Here is a 9,505-nt window from a genome sequence, read left to right on the forward strand (position 1 = left end):
TGTCCTAAATTGGAGAGAGCTCATAGGAGCAGGGAGACAGACAGAATCTGAGAGCAGATGTGTAGAGAGAGACATAACTGGTCTTGACCCAGACTTCAACTGAGAACTGTCAAAGTGGTCATTGGCACTTGTCCGTGCACAACTTAACCTGCCATCTCTACTATTTCACAAGGCCCTCTTCTCTTGGAAAAAAAACAACAACACAGAGAGTTGGAGAGCTTGGAGGCAAATAAACTGCTATAAGTCAACAATGACTAATCCCCGTTTCTAATTTAACCCTGTCCACCTGCCAGTACCTCCCAAATCTCCCATTTCCTTCAAGTTCTGACAAACCTAAGAATCTGCCACGTAAATAATTTTCTGAGAATCCTTAGAAAATTTACCTTGAGATCTTGGTTCTAAGGTAATTTTTCTTACAAGACATACAAGCTAAAGGCAACAGCGTTGGCTTCAGTTGTCAATGGACAAGTGGCAAAACATAATCTCACCCTCCCAATACACACAGGTCCTGGACACAAGAAATTCCTCAAAGCATCTGAAGGATCAACTGCAGAAGAGCTAACAGATGAAGGCATTTGCCCTTTCAGATGTTAATCAGCCACAATAAAAGAATTGAACGTTCAAATGGTTTTGTGATGGGAATAAAATCAACCTCCTGCCCATAGTAAATTAAGAGTGATCTTGACTCAGGAAACAGGGAGGGAGTCAAAGGGGAGAAAAAGAGGAATGTTCACCGCTGCACAAGTTCACTGGAATTTGAATTTTTGAAGTACATATAGCACCAGTGAAATGGCCACATTTAGGAATGTTAGGAAAGGTGGGATTCAGCCAAGGGAAATGAGGACTGCCAGCAGGAGGAACATAAGAACACACGAAAAGCCCAGCTCAATCAGGCCAGAGGTCCATCTAGTCCCGCATAATGTTTTCCCACAATGGCCCACTAGCAGCCTCTGGGAAGCCCACAAGAGCATTGCTCCCCTGCAGCTGTTATTTCAGAGTCATACTGCCACTGAATCTGGGGGTAGCACATAGCCATCGTGACTAGTAGCCATTGATAGGCCTAGAAAGACCCAAACATTGTCGTCTTTCCTCATCAAGAAGGCCTCTGAACATTTTGGTTGCCTTCTTTTGTACCTTTTCCAGATCCACAATATCCTCCTTCCTGAAGTGTGGAGACCAGAACTGCACACCACATTCCAAATCCTCCACACCTTAGATTTATGGAGGGGCAATATTTGCAATCTTCTTGACACCTTTCCCATTGACCCAAGCATGGAATTTGCTGCCTTCGCAGCTGCTGCGCATTGCATCAACATTTTCACGGTGCAATTCACCACAACCCCACAATCTCCATCCTGGTTTGTCACCAACAGCTCAGGTGATATCAACATATACGTGGAGTTAGGATTTTTTGCCCCAATGTGCATCACTTTAAACTTATTGACATGGAACTGCATTTGCCATTTGGCTGCCCATTCACCCAATTTGGAGAAGTACTTTCGGAGCCCTTCACAGGGCACAATCCTGGACTAGCAGAGCAAATGGTCCACCAGCACACACTGTTGCAAATGTGCCATAAAGCATGCTGTGCTATCTAGACCAACTGGCACTTCAGCGTTCCCACTGGTGCCAGTGCAAGGAGTGGCATCTGTCAGAGCAGAGGAGCACCGCACTGAGTGGGGGAGGGGGAGGGCGGCAATGGGGTGGAGGTGGGTGGATCAGGCCTAAGAGGGGTGCAGGATTGGCACTGTTGGAATGCGCAGTATCCTAACCCTCCTTCCTGGGCCTCATCCACCAACATGGCGCAATGAGGACTTGCACCAGTGATATCGCTAGCGTGCACCCAAGTAGCTGCTACGGCTTACCCTTGGGAAAAGGGACAAATGTCCCCTTACCCCACAGAGATCTCCAGCAGCCAAAATTCCACTGCAGGATACAGCAGAAGCCACAGTGGCACCACTGCATTGGTTGTGTGTGTGTGTGTGTGAAACTTAGGTAGGATTGAGCTTCCCATCGCCTTTCCATTACCCTGAATAGTTGGGTATCATCTGCAAACTTGGCCACTTTGCAGGGTTGTGCACAGTGGGAAAGTACTGAAAGATGAACGGAAGAAAGCTGTGATGGAAAGTTCAAAGTTATATGGATGTGCATTCTGAAGATGCTCAGAATTATGTTGTTTAATGCATTTATAAGAGAGAGAGAGAGAAAGTCCCCAGACAAAAAGGGCTACAAGCCACAGCTCAACTATAGAACAACTCTAGGTTATATAAAGATGGGAAGGCACCTCTGGCTTGTAAAGGTTTGTTCACAAATAGTGCTCCCAAAGCACATGGTCCTACTCTGCTCCAGTGCACTGCAGGTACCTTACAAATGGACACCCCAAAGATCAAATGCAAGACTCGTGGACTGTGGCAGTAGACAAGAACACCTGATGCCTTTGCTGTGCAAGCTTGGCTTTACTCCTTCGATTGTTAGCATTGTCCATCTCCAGGACAACCACTCAGTTCTTGTCAAGAAGAGGAATGAATTGCTCACCCAGGTGAAACCTGGCTGCCAGGTATAAATACGAGCAGGGTCACAATATTGTGAAGAGATGAAATGAAGTAGGCTATGGATTTCAAATGAGCTACACAGGCTTTCAAATGAGCTGAGGTTGATCTGTCAAACGCTCAAAGTCACAATGGCCTTTTAAGACAAGAGTAATTAGTCTGCTATGATGCAATTCTATGATGACCTGGCCACCACTGTCAAGAAAATCCCTGTAAAAGAGCCATTGTTCATCCTCGGCGATTTCAATGCTAGAGTTGGTGCTGATAACAGTTCATGGCCCACTTGCTTAGGTCAGTTTGGCACTGGGAGGATGAACGAAAATGGCCAACGCCTGCTAGAGTTTTGCTGTCATCACGGTCTCTGTGTCAGCAACACATTCTTCAACACAAAGCCCCAACATAGAGTCTCTTGGAGACATCCAAGATCAAAGCACTGGCACCAGCTCGACCTGATCCTCACCAGACGCTCCAGCCTTCCCAGCATCAAGATCACACGCAGTTATCATGGTGCTGCCTGCGACACTGACCACTCCCTGGTGTGCAGCAGAGTGAAACTGCAAACAAAGCGACTGTACCACACAAAAAAGGAAGGAAGACCTCGCATTGATACCAGCAAGACCCGGGATCAGAGAAAAGTGGAGGAATTTGCACAAGCGCTTGAGGAATCTCTTCCAGGCCCGGCCGACGCAAACGCATCCAACAGATGGGAACATTTCAAGAATACCGTTTACAACACCGCCTTGTCCATATTCGGCAAGAAGACCAACAAGGCGGCAGACTGGTTTGAAGCCCACTCTGAGGAGTTGACACCAGTCATTGAGGAAAAGAGGAGAGCTCAAGCAGCATACAAGGCCTGTCCCAGTGAGCGCAACCTGCAGGTCCTCCGAACTGCTCGCAGCAAAGTCCAACAGACTGCCAGGAGATGTGCTAACGACTACTGGCTCCAGCTCTGTTCCGAGATACAGATAGCAGCTGACACGGGCAACATCAAGGGGATGTATGATGGTATCAAGCAGGCCCTAGGTCCAACACAGAAGAAAATTGCCCCTCTGAAGTCTGCCACAGGCGAGGTCATCCAGGATCGGGCGCAGCAGATGGAACGCTGGGTGCAGCACTACTCTGAGCTATATTCCAGAGAAAATGTAGTCACCGAAGAAGCACTGAACAACATTGAGTGCCTGCCTGTGCTGGAAGAGCTTGACAGTGAACCAACCCTAGAAGAACTTCACGTGGCCCTGGACTCCCTTGCCTTTGGCAAGGCACCTGGAAAAGACAGCATCCCTGCTGAAGTCCTAAAATGCTGCAAAGAGATCATCGTCACTGAGCTGCATGAAATCCTCTGTCTCTGCTGGAGAGAAGGTGGAGTACCTCAAGACATGAGGGATGCAAACATCATCACGCTGTACAAGAACAAAGGTGACAGGGGTGACTGCAACAACTACCGCGGCATCTCTCTCCTTAGCGTTGTAGGAAAGCTGTTTGCCCGAGTTGTACTAAAGAGGCTCCAGGTACTTGCAGAGAGCGTCTATCCAGAATCGCAGTGTGGATTCCGAGCCAACAGGTCCACCACTGATATGGTATTCTCCCTTAGACAACTGCAGGAGAAATGCAGGGAACAACGACAGCCACTCTTTATAGCCTTCATAGATCTCACAAAGGCTTTCGACCTGGTCAGCAGAGACGGCCTCTTCAAGATTCTCCCCAAGATTGGATGTCCACCCAGGCTCCTCAGCATCATCAGATCTTTCCACAAGGACATGAAGGGCACTGTTGTCTTCGATGGCTCCACATCAGACCCTTTTGACATCCGAAGTGGCGTGAAGCAGGGCTGTGTTCTTGCACCAACCTTGTTTGGGATTTTCTTCGCTGTCCTGCTGAAGCAGGCCTTTGGAACTGCAACAGAAGGCATCTATCTCCGGACCAGATCAGACGGAAAGCTCTTCAACCTCTCCAGACTGAGAGCAAAATCCAAAGTCCAGCTGAAATGTCTGCGTGACTTCCTCTTTGCCGACGATGCAGCTGTCACTACCCACTCTGCCAAAGATCTCCAGCAGCTCATGGATCGTTTTAGCAAGGCCTGCCAAGATTTTGGACTGACAATTAGCCTGAAGAAAACACAGGTCATGGTTCAGGATGTGGACTCACCTCCCTGCATTACAATCTCTGAGCATGAACTGGAGGTTGTCCATGACTTTGTGTACCTTGGCTCAACGATCTCCGACACACATTCTCTCGATACCGAGCTAAACAAGCGCATCGGTAAAGCAGCTACCACGTTTTCCAGACTCACAAAGAGAGTCTGGTCCAACAAGAAGCTGACGGAACATACCAAGATCCAGGTCTACAGAGCTTGCGTCCTGAGTACACTTCTGTACTGCAGCGAGTCATGGACTCTTCGCTCACAACAGGAGAGGAAACTGAGCGCTTTCCACATGCGCTGCCTCCGACGCATCCTCGGTATCACCTGGCAGGACAAAGTTCCAAACAACACAGTCCTGGAACGTGCTGGAATCCCTAGCATGTATTCACTGCTGAAACAGAGACGCCTGCGTTGGCTTGGTCATGTCGTGAGAATGGATGATGGCCGGATCCCAAAGGATCTCCTCTATGGAGAACTCGTGCAAGGAAAGCGCCCTACAGGTAGACCACAGCTGCGATACAAGGACATCTGCAAGAGGGATCTGAAGGCCTTAGGGATGGACCTCAACAAGTGGGAAACCCTGGCCTCTGAGCGGCCCGCTTGGAGGCAGGCTGTGCAGCATGGCCTTTCCCAGTTTGAAGAGACACTTTGCCAACAGTCTGAGGCTAAGAGGCAAAGAAGGAAGGCCCATAGCCAGGGAGACAGACCAGGGACAGACTGCACTTGCTCCCGGTGTGGAAGGGATTGTCACTCCCGGATTGGCCTTTTCAGCCACACTAGACGCTGTGCCAGAACCACCTTTCAGAGCGCGATACCATAGTCTTTCGAGACTGAAGGTTGCCAATACAAAATTAGTCTGCTCTGGACCGAAGCCTCAGAAGTGGAAAATCAAGGGGCAAAGTCAATTTTGTTGGTGGGGCAATGCTGATTTGGGGCAGCCACCAGAGTTAAATCACTTAGCAACATTTATCTGCAGCACCTTCTGCCATCAAATATTTCTTGTAGGTAGGATGGTGCCTCCCAAATCTTACTTTAAAGCGCAACACTTAAAAAAAAAGAAGAAGCCATGAGCGGAATCAGTTCAGGGTCACTTAGTTGACCTGCAGGTGATTAAGAGAAGCATTAGTGGACAAACATTTTGTCATAGTCATGGAAACATAGCACCTTGTAATTTTTAAAGGGAGCTGGATGCATTTTCCATCTTGCCAGCACAAAGATTTATCCAAAGATTTAAAGTGCCAACTAAGTGCTCTTGATGGGGAGTACAAATTACTGCTCTAATGTAATGGCACAAGCCTGAAGGTCTATCTGTCTTGCAGGGATGTGGCGTCTGATAGATACAACACAAAGATTCCAGTGTGCTCCTTTGGAACTCCAGGAACAACCTAATGTGGACATGGGTGGCTTTGCTTTTTTTTTAAATCCACAAGATATTGGGTTGGTAATTGGGTCCCCCTCTTCCTTTCAGAATTAACAAAACAGGAACTGTCAGATTCGTGGGGGTTGTACCAACGTCTTCTCTTGGAAGAATCTCTGTGGATGGGTTCGGGCTGCTCAGCTTCTACAATGCCAGTAAAACCAGGGCTTGTAGGAAGCTGGTTTGTCCTGAATTCGACTGTTTATCTATCTGGCTCCATATATTGTCTATGTTGAGTGGCAGTCGCTCTCCAAAGTTCCAGAGAGGGATCTCTTCCAGTACTACCTGGAGACGCCAAGTTGAAACTTTCTGCATCTAAAACCTGTGCTGATGCACTGAGCTCTGGCCCGGTCCCTAACCTAAAAGGTCTTTCTTCCCACCTCCAAAAGGAGTTTGTTTGAGAATCAGCCCCCAAACACATGCGAGAATCAGAGTGACTCCGTTCAGGCACAGCATACTCTTTCCTTATCACTGCCTACCCCACACTTCTGGGTTAGGAGGCAGAGCTTCCAAGTTAGGAGAGTGCAACTAATAGGCAGGTAGGCTTGAACTCTGGTCCAGTTTTAGAAACCAACCACTAAGATGAGGTGAGAGTGGCTAGTAACCCTATAAGGGGTTTTCCTCTAGAGCAGCCATTTTCAACCACTGTGCCACGGCACTTTGGTGTTCTGCAAGTGATCCACAGTTTGTGCTGCAGGAATTTGAGACAAGGTCATTTATTAGTAGGGTCAGTGGGGGATGTGAGCCCCCCACTGGCAACATGTAGTGCCTTGTCAATTGTGAAAAACCTGATGGTGTGCCTTGACAAGTAATCTCAGGAGGCCATTGGTTTAGGTATGGAAGATCTTATCTCTGCACAAGGACTGAACATGATGAGTTTGGAATCACTTCCAGTTCTATGGATTTTGCAATCCCAACATTGCAGGTGAAAGCCAGCAGCTGGAATGAGCAGCACAGGGATTGGGTGCTGGTGCTTGTATTGCATCAAGGTCCAAAGAATGAACCATAACAAAGGGTTAAATTGGTGCAGAATCTGGATAGGTTAGATGTTGCCCTAAGATATGATCCCACCTTGCCTCAGTGTCTCTTGAGGCAGCCCCATTGGAATGTGGCCTGGAGTAGACAGTGATGGTCACCACCAGTCCCACTTTGGACGTCTCATCTTTCCATTCAGGACTCTAACTGCAGAAGTCAAAATATCTGTCAGATTCTTTCCTCAAAGAACTTGGGGGGGGGGGAGAGAGACAGGGAAAAAGAGAAAGGAGGGAGGGGAGAAAAGTGGGATTATGTAAGAGGAAAGCGACAGATGCTGAGCAGCACTTATTAAAAATACCAGCCCTGTAGGGAAGGAAAGAGAAGATCTCCCTCAGCAGGAATAGGTCCAGAACAAAGGTTACTACAAGGAGGATGGAGGAGATTTTTGAGTTACAACAGCAAGTCGTTCAGTTGTATCCTTTTTCATGCAGTGCACACCATGGGGGGGGGGGGGAGAAAACTGCTCACTAGGGCTGCAACTCTATCCACACTTTCCTGTGCAAAAGTCCCATTTACTTTAATGGGACTTATTTCTAAGTAGGATTTCGCCCTCAGTCTGCAACCCTCTTCACACTTTCCTGGGAGTAAGTCCCATTGACTTTAATGGGACTTACTTCTGAATAAACATGCCTAGGCTTGGGCTCTAAGGCTACAGTCCTACCCCCACTTTCCTGGGAGTAAGTCACATTGACTTTAATGGGACTTACATTAGTAGACATGCCTAGGATTGGGCTCTCAGACCCTGCCGGTCTGCACAGCATCACTCCCCCCTCTTCTGTGAAACGAGGAAGGATTCCTCCATCCTCCTTCCATCAGTGCACCCAGGTCACCAAGAGAGCGGCTTACAGGGCAGCGGTGGAGCTGGAAGGAGAAGGAGTCAGGCAGCGTGAGCGGGGCGGCAGCAGCAGAGTCCCAACCTGAGAACCAGTTCCAAGGGAGACTTTCTGAACAAAGCAGACCCATTCTCGATCGCACAGCCCTGGTGACGACGGTTTCTTGTTCCTATTCAAAAACCAACACCAGCCTTCCAAAACAACACAAACCAACCCACCCCCCAGATCCAAAGGAGTGCAGCTGAGTTTGGGAGAGTTTGAAATCTGCAGCACACACAGATCCCCAGAAGTGACCAAATAAGGAGAATTAAGGGGCGGCGCGGGGGGGCGAGAAATAAACATTTGCAGGCAGCCAAGAGCCCAAACCGATTCCTGCCCCGTCCCCAGAAGGCGCGCGCGCACACACACACCCCTCCCGGTATTCTTCGGCAGGACTCACCTCATCGGGGAGATTCCGGCGTCCCCAAGCTACAAAGTTGCAAGCCCGGAGCAGAGCTGGTCTGTCACCGGCTGGCTCTCTCCCCCCCGCTACTTCCACCGAGCAAAGTCCCAGGCGAGGACTGCCGAGCTCCGCTTCCAAGGCTCCTGGCACCCAAAATGCTTTTGATCTCTTCGCGGTGGTGGTGGTGGGGAGACGGGGAGGGAGGGAGAGAGAGAGGGGAGGGGTGGACGGCTCCTTCTGCGCGCAGAGAAGTCTAGGCGAGCGCAGAACTCCCGGGGAGGCGAGCCGGCCCCCGCGTGCCCCACTCCGCCCTTGCCCGGCCTCGCATTCTCCCGCCTCCCGGGGGCAGCGCCGCCCCCCGTGGCAATGGACCGGTCTACTCAGTTTCAGAGGGCGCCTGGGAACTCTTCTGCAGAGTCGCCGCCGCCACCTCCTCTTCTCTATCCCCCCCTACTCTTCCTCCTCCCCCCAACCAGGATCGCTCTTTCTCTCTGCAGGAAATCCCTCCCAGGCTCCGCTTCTTCCCTCCTGATTGGAAAAGCCGAAGGGGGGACGGCGAGGAGAGCTGGGCAGGGCCTGAGAGAGTTGCCTGCTGCCACTCAGCCCCGTGCAATCAGGGGTTAAAGAAAGAGAAGAGGGGTGTGTGTGGGGGGGGGGGTGTTACCTGAGACCTTGGCGCGGGTGGGAAACATGTGCACACAGGTAGGAGCGCATCTCTGTCTGGAGTAAGGGAACTCTGATCTGCCTCCCTCTTCCCCCCCCCCTTTTAAGCACTAGCCCGGAGGGTTCATTCATTGGAGTCTCTCTCCAGAGAGGGTTGAATGAGAGTGACTTGGCAAGGAGAGGCGGCGTGGCTGGTGCCAAAGGATCTCTCAAAGGAAGGGCAGAGGTCTTCACAGGTCTCCGGGAGAGGTGCCTCGCCGTTGCCCCCCCCCCCCCGGTCGCCTCGGGATTGAGTTTTGCCCAGCCCCAGCCAGAAATCCTCAGCTGCCTTGGCCCTCAAAAGGAACTAGGGCTTGCAGTCCTCCCTGCTTGCTCTCTGTTTTTCTTTATTGAGAAATTGGCTCTGTTGACTTTTATCCTGAGATT

General features: G+C 50.0%; 1 protein-coding gene across 4 annotated transcripts in view; it reads right to left on the reverse strand.

Moving 5' to 3' along the window:
- Positions 1–8,844, reverse strand: part of CASKIN2 (CASK interacting protein 2) — a 110,684-nt gene extending 101,840 nt beyond the window's left edge. For 3 of the 4 annotated variants that reach the window (XM_066617310.1, XM_066617311.1, XM_066617308.1), the window contains exon 1: positions 8,414–8,844. The gene's annotated coding sequence lies outside the window, so the exon portion shown is untranslated. Of the gene's footprint in view, positions 1–7,987; positions 8,041–8,413 lie in introns of those variants that run through there. The other variant, XM_066617309.1, reaches the window with a different exon arrangement.
- Positions 8,845–9,505: the final 661 nt, after the last annotated feature.

Source organism: Tiliqua scincoides, chromosome 2 (assembly GCF_035046505.1).
Source record: "Tiliqua scincoides isolate rTilSci1 chromosome 2, rTilSci1.hap2, whole genome shotgun sequence".
In the NCBI taxonomy this organism is placed as follows: domain Eukaryota; kingdom Metazoa; phylum Chordata; class Lepidosauria; order Squamata; family Scincidae; genus Tiliqua; species Tiliqua scincoides.